Here is a 14,236-nt window from a genome sequence, read left to right as displayed (position 1 = left end):
TACCAAAAAGTAAATGAAAGAGGACTATAAAAATTATTTTAAGCATTTCCTTGCTTTCTGATGGCTTAAAATGCATTTTATTGACAAATTTAAAAATATCACCCAGGAGAAAACTCAAGAGAAAAAGTTAATTGCATATGGGCCTATATCTGTTATAGCCATATCTCTTCATAAAATTAGACTTTTAACCAGGGATGAGCAGAAACTATGCCAGTGCGAATGTACGCATCGTAGTTCGCATCTACGCATCGTAGTTCATAGGTGAAGTTTCAAAAGTACGCTTACGAATTTACGCATAGCGAAGTACCGCTACGCGTAGCTTACGCCCACTATGCGTAGTTAACATGTGTATTGCGTAGTGAACTACGAATGCGTTACTCATGGCTAATTTTCTGTGTGCGATTGTATGCTTACAAATTTATGCATTGGAAAGGGGAATGTATGCATAGAAGAGGTCCCGGTATTAGCATTTACTAGAGCAATTAATGCGTAAAATTTTCTGCATACAGGCATAAGCATCCACATACGCTACGCTTCGCACTACGCGTAATTGCGTATTTTAACACATAGTCTACGAAATGCATACGAAGCGAATATTTGATTTCGAAGCCGTAGTTTGGCGAAGCGTAATTGCGTAAAACTACGCATAGTTCTAGCGTAGTAAAGTTGGCTGACTACAACCATCCCTGCTTTTAACTAAACAGGGCCACCAGGATCAAATTCTTTTTTCTGACATTGGACGCAGTAAGACGGCCACTTCTAGTTTTGACTGGCCAGAACCCAAAGTGGCAAGACTTTGGGTTCTGGCCGTAACATATATATAATAATCTCGATAACTGGAGTAACTCTCTACGGGTAACTGACTGCCAGAATAACTGTAAATAAGTAAGTTTCAATCAAGAACATACAGCAAGCATCTTCTTAAACTATCAACACAGCTGTTACACATATATAAATATGTGTAAAACCTCCAAGATATGCGATTTCCAATTTTTAAACAACTCTGTTTATTTTATAACGCTTTAGTTTAGTAATTTATATAGTGCTGACACTTTTCCACAGGACTTTACAGAGAACAGGCTTGTTTTCAAAAGAGTTCCTACTCTGAAGACCTGAACACATTCTAGGGCCAGTGTTGAGTGGAAGCCAATTAACTTACAAGTTTGTTTTTGGACTCTAGAAGAAAACCGCAGACCCTACAAGAACCTGTTGCAAAATCCAAGTAGAGTTTTCTTAATGAGCATTGAGTGCAGGACCCTAGAAGTGCAAGGCATGCATGCTAACCTCTTAGCCTCTCTGCTGTAGGCAGATTACTAATGCTATTAACCGGGTAGCGTTGATGATTGCAGTGAGAAGCTCTGAAAAACTATGGACAAAAGATACTTGGACAGCCAGCAGATAATTACGTATAGTTCCAGAGAACATCTCAAACACCCCTGGAAGGGGATCTCCACTAAATAGGCATCAGATGCAGGGATAACAGTACGGCCCCAGGAGAAGGGAAAAACTGCAAAAAAATAAAGATAAAGCTGGGTCAACAGATTGTATGAGTCTATATATTTTCAGGGAAAAAAAAATCAATTTTACTGGACTCTCGTTTTTTAGAACTTAAAAAAAAACATATTCCTTATCAAAAGGATTATTTAGTGTATGGTCCTTATTTTAATTATAATAGTTTTTGTAATTATGTATTTACATTTTGTACATGTAAACATTTCATGTGTTTTATCTGGAACCACCAGGTGGTGTTCTCAGACAAAGGCTTACAGTTCTAATTTAATTCATTATTGTCTACTGCAGCATCAGCTTAATATTATTGATGCATTTTTTGTGCTTTGTGGAAGGATTGTTCAGAGATCTAGTATCGTCTATCGCTATCGATAACATTGGCCCATATGCAAATAACTTTTTCTCCTGAGTTTTCTCCTGGGGGATATTTTCTTACCTTGTAAATAAAATTATATTTAAGCCGTCGGAAAGCAAGGAAATACTTAAAATAATTTTGTCAGTACTTTTTCATCTCCTTTTTGGTACCTTTTTGATTTCAGAGTGCTGGAAAGTTATTTTAAGTTAAAATAGTATCTCCTAGGAGAAAAAGTTAATTGTACATGGGCCATTGTTTGTGGTCTTTTCTTTTGAGTCGCTAACAACAAACCTCTGACGTTCTTCTATTGTAGTCCCTGCAGCAGGCCACATCTTGCTTGTTGAACCTCCTCCCCTCTCCATAGGACAAAATAGGCTGCCGAGCAGTAGGGATGGTCGGAATGCCAGTTTCCAATTCCGTGGTAAATCCGCATTCCGCCATTGCCAATTACCGATTCCGCTTTCCGCCACCAATTTCTGCATTCCAATGCGGAATTTCCGCCGGAAATTGTGGAAATTCCGCCCAAATTTAACATCAATTTTCTCAAAAACTATAAGGTCTTTTTGAAAACTTTTTTTGCATCTTGTTCAGAAGATTCCGTTTAATAAACCCTGAACATTTGGTGTTCCTAGGACTTACGGGGGCTTTGCTATTAACCACTAAAGTCGGCGGATTTTTACTCTAATGTAAAATGCAGAAAATAGGCAGAAAATCGATGTTAAAGTCGGGTGGAATTTCCGGGATTTCCGGCGGAAATTTCCACGATTTCCAGCGGAAATCCGCCTACCACACTTGCATTACCAATTTCCGCATTCCGATGGGGAAATGCAATTTCCGATCGAAATTTCGGAAATTGCATTTCCGTGGAATCCGAAAGAGCATCCCTACCGAGCAGTGTGTCTGCATGACATTAATTCCCAGAACGATTCCAAAAACAGGTGGGAACAAGTGTTAATTAGTGAAAGTGAGTATATAGCTTTAGTTATTAATCTTAAAGCTATTAGTATGTTTTGGGATGCTGGAGGAAACCTATGCAAAAACATGCAACATTCATGCAGTTACTGTCCTGACCATAATGTAAGCCTGAGACTCTAGTTCTGCAAGGCAAAATCAAAGCCTATAATGCATTTCAAACATAGAAATGTGGCTCAATTGTGTATATTAGACACTTATTTTTTTTTAAAGCAAAGTCTTAATATTATATAATAGAAGCAATGCTAGAAAAATGCTTTATGAACTTTCTAAAATAATGTCAATGCAGTTGATTGAAATTAAATCCAGTTTGGGCTTTTGTCTGCTATGCTTTCTCAACAAATGTATAAAATCTCCTCTTCTTCTGCATTATTTATTATTATTATTATTATTATTATTTAGTATTTATATAGCGCCGACATATTACGCAGCGCTGTACAGTGTATATATATATATATCTTGTCACTAACTGTCCCTCAAAGGAGCTCACAATCTAATCCCTACCATTGTCATATGTCTATATATTATGTAGTGAACGTACTGTAGTCTAGGGCCAATTTTAGGGGGAGCCAATTAACTTATCCGTATGTTTTTGGAATGTGGGAGGAAACCGGAGTGCCCGGAGGAAACCCACGCAGACACGGAGAGAACATACAAACTCTTTGCAGATAGTGCCCTGGCTGGGATTCGAACCAGAGACCCAGCACTGAAAGGCGAGAGAGCTAACCACTACGCTATGCATCAACACAGAAGTGGATTGCACGTGAAAAGAGCACTTAAAAATGCAGCAGTTACTCCTCAGATTGAACTTGGAAGCAAAATAACACACAGCTATTTGTGGGTGATTTGAAGAAAGTAAGGAATATCGAGCTATTTGAATTTTAAGCCCTTTCTTTAGCTCTTCCAATTCCACTCCCTTCATTCATGGAGTGGAGTCTTCCTCCAGCTCTCCTGACTCTAACCATTTAACCTTCAAGGTCACCATACTTCTCCTCTCCTGAAAACCATCAGTTTTCTGTTGTGCAGGTGCTAACTTTAACCACAGACCATGCTGACCCTAACATAGGGAATAATAGGAGCTAGACAGAGGGTCAGACTGGCTCCGCCCCCACCCACAATTCCTGTGCTGGACATAGGTACCCTGGGTGGAAGTCAATGGCATGATTGTGTTTGAGGGTTTTTGAATTGAGGAATGGAGCCCCTAGGTGTAGTAAGGTACCCCTTTTCTGACATGTATTTGCTTTCCTGGGACCCATATGTGAGAATTTCTATCAATTTCTGTGTCTTGGTATGAAGAGGGTATTCTCTAAAAAAATAATAATAAATAAATAATAACAATAATAATAATAATATTTTTATAGCGATTTTCTCCCTGGGGGCGCAAAGTGCTGTGACACTGCGTTATGCAGTCTCAAAGGCTCAGGAAAATAGGTGGGTTTTTAGCATTTTCTTAAGGGACATCCGAGGTGAAAAAAAAAATGAGATAAACAATTGTATCTATTTTCTTCTCTTAAAAATGACTTTATTAGTTATCCCACAATTTTAATTCATATTTAAATCTAAGTTTTATTTTTTACTCTTTCATGGCCTCTTCCAATTACACATTCATTGAAGTATGCCAGAGCTAAAATCTATGATCTATTGCCCCTTTTTATCTCTCTTCTGCTCTCAGAAGCCATTTTTTGCCAGAAAAGTGTTTTATGACTGTAATTCCTTATCAGTGAGGGTTAAGCTATAGTCTGACCCGGTCCCAACCCAGACAGAAACTGTGACTTGCATATCTGATTTTTAACTATTTCAGGTAGAGAAAGTAAAAAAGGAACATAGCCTAGCTATTTGTATGCTTGGTACTGTACATACACATGTCTATCTCATCATGTCACATGTCACCTCGGGTGTCCTTTAAAGCTGTCCAGAGAAGGAGCCTCTCGCACTGATTGTGGAAACGAGTTCCATAGAGTAGGGGCTGCATAGGAAAAGGTCCGAGCACCAAATGTTTTTAAGTGAATCCTGGGAATAGTAACAGAGATAGCAACAAATAAAACATTTTGTAGAGTCAGGAAGAGTTAAGATTTTAATTGTTGTTCCTTATTAAAATCACAAAGCTCCATGGAGGTCCACGGGACAGAAAGTGAGGAAAAATTATTTCCTATGCGTTCCAAAAGTTTTTAGGCCATATCATGGCAATTCCAGGGACAGGAAGTGAAGCAACATTTTTCTAATGAGACCTCAAAGTTTCTAAAGGGGCCCATACACTTACCGATTTTCCCGCCGATACACAGCCGATTAGATCACGGTGATTGAATCGGCTGTGAAATCGTCGCGCAAACGCTGACCGAACGATCGATTTCCGTCCAAAATCGATCATTCCTGTCGATTCCCATTGTTCCTGTCCGTGCGGAAGATTTCGCTCGATCGCAGACGGGTCGGGAGTGCGTTGATAGCGACGTTCGAATGCCCGATGACTGACGCAGTACTTCGGCAATACATTACCTGTTCCACCGGTGCGAGTCCCCTGGTCACCGCTGCTCCGTCTCCGCGCTAGGCTCCGAGTCCGGCAGGCTTCACTTCTAGAGCGCTCTCTACTGTTTAAACTTCCCCTGGCAGGAAGTAAAGTGAAGCTGGAGGAGCCCAGACCGGAGAAGAGACAGCGGAGACCAGGGGACTCGTGCCGGCCGGAGCAGGTAATGTATAGCTGGTGAGGGCGGGGGCGGTGGCAGCAGCAGCAGCGGTAGCTCCACAGATGGTGAATCGATTTCATGCTGAAATTGATTCACAATCTGTTTGCAGTAAAGGCAGCCATACGATCCCTCTCTGATCAGATTCGATCACAGAGGGATCTATCTGTTGGTCGATCTGATGGCAAATCAACCAGTGTATGGCACCTTAAGCCATCTCACGGAGATCCCAGGAACAGGAAATAGATGAAAATGTTTCCAATGAGACCGCAAAGTTTCTAAGCCTACTCCATACTATTTAAAAAAAAGTGAAAAAAATTCATCCTATAAATGGACTTTAATCATCTATATTAATTTTAATTTTAATGTGATACCTTATCACCTCCCACAGTATGGAGAGTGAGAGATTTGAGGGGTTTTGCATCCTGTGTGGTTGCTGTATATGTTACAACCAGAAGCCGATGTCTGGCGACTTCATGATCTGGCCAGGCCAATGTGAGCAGTGGTTGGCTACTGCAGCTGATACACAAAGAATTACTAAATAGCTGACATTATTGGCAAGTGGCCAACCAGAACGCAACCTGGTGACAGCCCATAAGAAAGGGGACCAAACAGCACAGTTTACTGGCCTTGAAGGCTGTATCTGCAATTCCCAGGCTCCTCAACCACCCCATTTTGCTCCAGTGTCCTCTCACCTCTCCATGCTGCACCTCCATCCCTCCACTCCTCATGTCCTCTCACTTTGATGTGGGGAATATAGACGGGGCAGCCATCCCAGCACCTATGTGTGGCCTCTCCAGCTTTATATTGCATCCCCCTGTGTTGCCGGTATTTGCTGCCGTACGGGCAACATTTTCATATGGCAGCGAATACCGGCAATACAGGGGCTGCAATAAAAAGCTGGAGAGGCCACACATTCCTCCCGTCAGAGTGAGAGGACATGGGCAGTGGAGGGACGGAGGTGCAGCGAGAAAAGGTGAGAGAGAGGACACTGGGGAAAATGGGGGGCAAGTTTTGAACCTTGTGAATTGCAGATACTGCCACTGAACTGTGCTGTTTTGCCCCTTTATCTGGACCTTGGCTGGCCAGCTCTCGACTCAGGTCACATTCTGGCTGGTCAAAGTCCAAACGGAGCATGATTTTCATGTATTGGCCACATCAGTTGGTCACTTTGGATACTGGCTGGCCAGATCCTGAAGTGGCCAATTTTGTGAACTGGCCGAAACATGTACGAGGATGTTGGCCGGGCAGGGTCTGCTTTTTGTAAAAAGTAAAAAAAAAAAAATGCACATACTTTGAATAAAATTCACAGCTTCCAAAGCACTCTTGAAAATGTTTACAGTACATAAATAATAGATAACAGTAAATAGGATGAAGCCTCCATCATATATTCATAAGCAGTGCTCAGCCCACTTTCATTAAATGCAGGGATAGCAATGTTTAACAACCTAGACGTTTTGTAAAATCATTCATCACCGACTAATCCACATCAATATAAGTGTAATTGTATGTCACTTGTACTTTAGGACACCTGTTAGGGAAATAAACAATGTGTTTACCAAACAAAATGCAATATTTAGTCTTTTCGCTGCTCCTAAGACTCGCTGACAGAAATCACTTGTGTATAATACACCACTTACTGCTTTATAGTTTTCATTTTGCAAACGTCAGAAAAAATGATTAAAGCGTTTTCAGGAAATGACTCATGGGTGCATCTGTGTGTTAAAGTAAACATACTCTCAGTGTCCTGCTTAGCATAGACGTCTCTTTTTTCCTTTCTTCATTTTGATGCCATCCTTTTCATATTTTTTGCTATGATTTTTGCTGTATTGTTAGGCTATACTTTAAGCGGTCTGTTCCCCCTGAGGAGGATTGTAATGTGATATGAAAGACAATAGAGCAGAGATTGCCCCTCAAAATAAAAGTTCATCCTGACTAGATCAACTTAGTTTTGGGAACATCTCTACGTGATAATTGCGTTATAGGTTGTCGACTGTTTCTTATGACTGAGGACAGAAGGAGAATAATTTTATTGGAGTGAATTAAATGATGACTAACGTGAGATGTCATACACAATTACATGGTTATACACAGTTCTCTTTGTAGTACAAACAAAATAGAAATAAATAATAATACTACTACTTAGTACTTATAGTAATGTTTGTAATTTATTGGCCATCTGATCATACCAGAATTGGAACATGATCATGTTAGCCTTTATATATATACATATCTATATATATATATATATATATATATATATATATATATATATGTATATATATATATATATATGTATATATATATATATATATATATATATATATATATATATATATGTACACTGTAGAAAGAAGCTTTAGATCCGGCACTCATGTGCTTCAACTGGGGGCTTTTAAGGTTATGTTATGGGGGGTGCTTTGCCTCCTATGTTACTTCTTATCACCACACCTTATAGTACTATTCCAAAGACCTCCGGAAAGGATTAGCGGAAAAAGTTATGCACTGTGCAGCAAGTGGTTTTGTGCAGAGCACCTGAACATATGCAGTACATGTGAGAAATTACTGTGCACCTGTAGCATAAACAGTTCCCAGAAGATTTTATTCCATTCCTTAGACAAACATGATCAATCTTGACATGCATCACAGAAAGTTGCCAAACCTGTGTATGTCGGAGTTGTAGCGGTGTGGAAGGGAGAGGTGACCAGGGGAAAATCCGGACGGCACTACAGCCGTTTCTCGCCGCTTGGGCGCTTGCTCACATGCGTGTCCGTGTGGGTATGGCGCCGGAGAGCTTCCTGTATAGGACCTACTGTCCCCGCCTCCGGCACCACCCCATTGGTGTGGAGTTGTGACGGGGAGAAGTCGGAGGTGAAGGGGCGGGATTCCGCCGCTATGCGGAGAAAGACTGTGTTAGTGTTACACATCTCATTGGTGCTGTGCAGTGCATTTGGAAGGGGCGGAAACGCCCAAATCGTGACATCAACCGTGTCTGGAACTACTATTGGATAAATTAAACATCGTGCACATCTCAAAATAAACATTATTAAGCCATGAAACAATCCATTATGTGAATGGGAAAGAAAAAGGGGCATATCGCCGTGCTCTTGTGCAAATATGCATCTACATACACCATTTCTATGCATGAGTTATCAATTTCGCCTGTCTTATCTTTACCTTATAAAAATTATTATTTTATTTCATCCAATAAAAACCCCATTAAGGGGACCCCCGACCCTAAAAGAAAAACCCCAGTAAGAACCTGGAAGTGCTGGGCGAGACTTTGGAGACCATTTACTTTCTAGGTTATATTTAACCCTATCTCCGTCATACCCTTATGAACAAAAAGGAGGAGGGAAGGGGCTATCATATAATCATGCTACAGAGATGTTTCTTATTTTCGTTATTATTACTTGAGAGAAGAAGTAGACTCACACACCTCATAACTGCCGGGACATCCTTTATCCCCGCAACCGGGTGTTCGGTCATGGGTCAAACTGGACCTTGGCAAAGTAGAAAAAGGAAAGGAAGGTGGGGGAAAAGGAAAGGGGTAGAAAACTATTGTCCCCCATGTATACCCTGGGGGAGAGCCATGGTGCGGACCTGTTCCACCCGTCGTGCGCAGGGAAAGGGGTTTTATTTGTCCTTTAATGGTAGGGGTATACTATATCCCACATCCCCTGACTTACTCAAAAGTGAGTGGGTTCACCCCTGTAATCGGATGTCCGCATGGTGCAGCCCATGGCACCCCCAAACCCAGGACGAAGAATTCATTACCCTCATACTATTTTGTTGGGCCCTATTGGGTCCATACATGTCCACCTATTGGGGACCTTTTTAATGTTTTTGTTCCTATTGTTGCCCATGCGCTGCCCATGCGGACATACAACCAGATCTTACTAGATGATAAGCCCCTTCCTGTACCCAGCAGGAGGTCGTCAGGCCATCACCTCCAGGAAAGCACCTAAAAGAGGAGGAAAAGTTAAAGAACAGAATTTCCCAGAAAGTACCTTCACAAAAAGGGGGCTCCAAAATGTTCCACCAAGAAAAGGAGGGGCACCAAGTGTCCTAAGGTTCAAGAAAGCACGCCAACTCCAATCTATCATTCAGGCCCAAAGGTCCCATAGCTTCAGAGCGCAGGATGACCCTTGACTCACGTCTAGTCAATTCTCGATCACGGTCACCCCCCCGCCCCGACGGGGCCACATGCAGGAGGCCTGCAAATCTTAAACATCTTGCTCTCCCACCATGGACCTCCCTTACATGTTCAATCAGTCTAGGACTGCCCTTGCCTGACTTGACTGAGTTGAAATGTTCCCCCACCCTCTCCTTGAGGGGGCGGGTGGTCTTCCCGACATAATAAAAGAGGCAAGGACAGAACACCACATAAGAAACAAACTTTGTCTGACATGTGATAAAGGCTCTCACCTCCCACTGTAGGCCTCCCAAGCGGTAATTAGTACCCTCCCACATATTGGCACAAAAATCACAGTGGCCACATTTGTGGTTACCTTTGGGGCGATTGCTCGATAACCAATTCCGAATGGGAGGTGAACGATATTCACTTCGAACTAGTGTGTCCCCTAGGGTGGGGGCCCTTCTAAATACAACCCTGGGGGGGTCCGGGAACACCTTCTGTAGGGCTGGGTCTCTCACTACCGCCCCCAAATTTTTCTTTATGATCTCAGTCAATTTGGCTGACATTGGGGTAAAGTCAAAGGTAAGAGTCAGATTGTTATTCCCCTTATCTCTTCGACTCTCTGAGCCTCTCGAAAGGAGGGAGTTCCTGTCCATTTTCCTCGCCCTATCTTGGGCTTGTTCCAGACAATGCCTGTCATACTTTCTGGCTTCAAGCCTTGCAGTTAGTTCTCGTGCCTGCACCTCAAAGGTCTCTATGTTGGAATTATTTCGTCTTAGACGGAGGTACTGGCCGTATGGCAGGGAGGTTTTGACATGCTTGGGATGGAAGCTATGTCTGTGTAAGAGGGAGTTCACAGCAGTATCCTTTCTGTACCCCTCACAGGTTAGCTTGGCTCCATGGGGCCTAATCCTCAGGTCTAAAAAACTGATGGATTGCTCGCTTACCTCAGACGTAAAGCGCATATTCACCTGATTATCATTGAGGTAACTCATGAAGGCGCTGAAATCTTCCCGACCTCCCTGCCACACGACCAGCACATCGTCCACATATCTGGCCCAACTTATAATGTTTAGCCTATACGGATTCCTGGGGTTGTGGACATAGTCTTCCTCCCAAACTCCCAAGAAGAGGCCCGCATAGGTACACGCCACAGAGGTTCCCATTGCTGTCCCCGACCTCTGGTGGTACCATCTTCCGTCGAACATGAAGGCATTGTGTGTCAATATGAAATTAAGACAATCACAAAGAAAATCCTTATATCCCTCATCCTTATTCGTTCTGTCCAGGTACCTTCGAACCGCCCTTAGGCCCTCCCCATGGGGTATCCTACTATAAAGGCTCTCCACATCTATGGTAGCCATTTTATAGTCACTTCTCCACGGGATTTTTTCGACCAAATTAATTGTGTCCAGCGTATCCGCCAGGTAGGACGGGACCCCCGACAGGAGAGGGCGCAGTAGGTGGTCGAGGAACCGGGACAGGCGTTCTGTCAGGGAGCCACACCCCGAGACTATCGGTCTCCCTGGGGGGCTCTCCGATGACTTGTGCAGCTTAGGAAGATGGTACCACACAGGATTTCGGGGAGACGCGGGAAGCAAGTCAACTGCCAATCTCTGTGGCATGTACCCTTTTTCCACCCCCCGTTTTAACAGGGAGCGGAGGCTGGCCTGATACCTTGGGGTAGGGTTTCCTCCCAATCTCTGATAGAACTCTGTGTTATTTAATTGCCTATGGGCCTCATTGACATAGAATTCACTGGACATGATCACCACATTCCCCCCTTTGTCTGCCTGCTTGATCACCAGGTCGCGGCGTTGTCTTAACCATCTGATGGCGGCCTTATCGGTCTTGTTTAAGTTGTCAGGGGCCTGCTGGTAGCACATGGCCTTCATTTCTGCCGCGACCTGGTGAAAAAACAGGTCAATTGGGGAACCGGGGGGAATGGGTACAGGCCGTGTGGACTTGCATGCTCGAAAATTAATGGGGTTGCCCAAGGATAGGTTCGACGGGAGTGGCTGCCCCTCCTCTACGTCGCAGAAACCTCCCTCCTCCCACAGCTCCTCAATCATCCGGAGTGCCTCTATCTCGGTGGCGTCCCAATCCACCTCAGGACTGAATCCGAGGACAGATGATGGACTCTCCACCGATGTTGGGCCTCCATCATTCCGTCCTTGGAGCGCCCCCTCCCTGTTCTTTTGTAGTTGAACAATCATCATCTTTCTGGTAGCCTTGTACAAATCAACAAAAAAGTCAACATAATCGAAGTTCTGTACGGGTGAGAATCCCAGACCCTTTTTTAGAAGGGCAACACAGCTTTCAGGGATGGTCTGGTTGGTCAAATTGACCACCTGGAGTTCTCCCTCTGGATACTGCTGGATTCTCAAATCTGGGGGAGTCCCTACTCCTTGGTCCTCTTCCGTTTGACATTGTTGTGACTGTGGTGGCTCCTGGTGGCTACAGGTGAGTCCCAGGTTACGCTTCTCCCAGTGTCTGTGTCTTCCTCCTCTGCGGACTCCTCGCCTAAAGGGGTGGAGGCACATGGTTTTGACTGATTGGGTTTGGCCCTTGGATCTCGGCTGTGATCCCCTTTCTTTTTCTTAGGTTGCCTGGGTTTCGGTTTCTTCTCTAAGTTTTTGTTGTTACCGGCGTCTTCCTCAGAATCAGAACCGGAATCGGTAGTCCAATAACCTTTGCCTTTTCTTGGCTTTGTCCCTCGTTGTGGTGTACCTCCCTGTCCCCAGTAAAAGATTCTCCCCTTCCTGAAGTCGTCCCGGTCACGATGAAATTTCTTAAGTTTCCTAGCTTTAAGCTCGTTCTGAATCGGCAAGATCTTTTTCTCGATTTTCGCAATAATAGCTGTAAATTTTTCCTCCGAGGCCACCTCCTGTAATTGTTCTCTGGTTTCTCGGAGTTCCCCAGAAACCTTGTTGTGTTCCTCTACCGTGCGTTCCCTGACAATCTCCTGCAAAGTCTTGCAATAATTTAAATGCGCAGTCTCCCACTTTTCCACAAAGTTCTTGTCATCTCTGTACTCTGATGGTTCTCTATAGGACCTGAAGCCCCTTGCGATATAGCCCTCCTCCCTGTATTTATTCAAAGTGGTAGCTGTCCAGAACAGTTTGGTCTCCTTTTCGCACAGCCCTCCCAGTCTCAACTTCAACACCCTGGTCACCACATCCCTGTTAGCTGGGGCCGGGCTTGCACCACAGCTGAAAAAGGAACTGGCACCCTCTCGACCTTCTGTGACACCCTGGCTGATTAATGGAAAGTCCAGAGAGGAATCCGTGTCACTCTCTAATTCCGCAGGGTTGTCCTCCGATATCCCCCGCTCCACATTCATGGGTGCACCTGGTGCTCTGGATCCGGATACAATAAGAACTGGTACACTGTAGAAAGAAGCTTTAGATCCGGCACTCATGTGCTTCAACTGGGGGCTTTTAAGGTTATGTTATGGGGGGTGCTTTGCCTCCTATGTTACTTCTTATCACCACACCTTATAGTACTATTCCAAAGACCTCCGGAAAGGATTAGCGGAAAAAGTTATGCACTGTGCAGCAAGTGGTTTTGTGCAGAGCACCTGAACATATGCAGTACATGTGAGAAATTACTGTGCACCTGTAGCATAAACAGTTCCGAGAAGATTTTATTCCATTCCTTAGACAAACATGATCAATCTTGACATGCATCACAGAAAGTTGCCAAACCTGTGTATGTCGGAGTTGTAGCGGTGTGGAAGGGAGAGGTGACCAGGGGAAAATCCGGACGGCACTACAGCTGTTTCTCGCCGCTTGGGCGCTTGCTCACATGCGTGTCCGTGTGGGTATGGCGCTGGAGAGCTTCCTGTATAGGACCTACTGTCCCCGCCTCCGGCGCCACCCCATTGGTGTAGAGTTGTGACGGGGAGAAGTCGGAGGTGAAGGGGCGGGATTCCGCCGCTATGCGGAGAAAGACTGTGTTAGTGTTACACATCTCATTGGTGCTGTGCAGTGCATTTGGAAGGGGCGGAAACGCCCAAATCATGACATCAACCGTGTCTGGAACTACTATTGGATAAATTAAACATCGTGCACATCTCAAAATAAACATTATTAAGCCATGAAACAATCCATTATGTGAATGGGAAAGAAAAAGGGGCATATCGCCGTGCTCTTGTGCAAATATGCATCTACATACACCATTTCTATGCATGAGTTATCAATTTCGTTTCAATCGTTTCGTTTCATGAGTTTCAATTTCTTATCTTTACCTTATAAAAATTATTATTTTATTTTATCCAATAAAAACCCCATTAAGGGGACCCCCGACCCTAAAAGAAAAACCCCAGTAAGAACCTGGAAGTGCTGGGCGAGACTTTGGAGACCATTTACTTTCTAGGTTATATTTAACCCTATCTCCGTCATACCCTTATGAACAAAAAGGAGGAGGGAAGGGGCTATCATATAATCATGCTACAGAGATGTTTCTTATTTTCGTTATTATTACTTGAGAGAAGAAGTAGACTCACACACCTCATAACTGCCGGGACATCCTTTATCCCCGCAACCGGGTGTTCGGTCATGGGTCAAACTGGACCTTGGCAAA

This window comes from Hyperolius riggenbachi, chromosome 1 (genome assembly GCF_040937935.1).
Source record: "Hyperolius riggenbachi isolate aHypRig1 chromosome 1, aHypRig1.pri, whole genome shotgun sequence".
Taxonomy (NCBI): Eukaryota; Metazoa; Chordata; class Amphibia; order Anura; family Hyperoliidae; genus Hyperolius; species Hyperolius riggenbachi.
Note: the sequence above shows the minus strand (reverse complement) of the source record.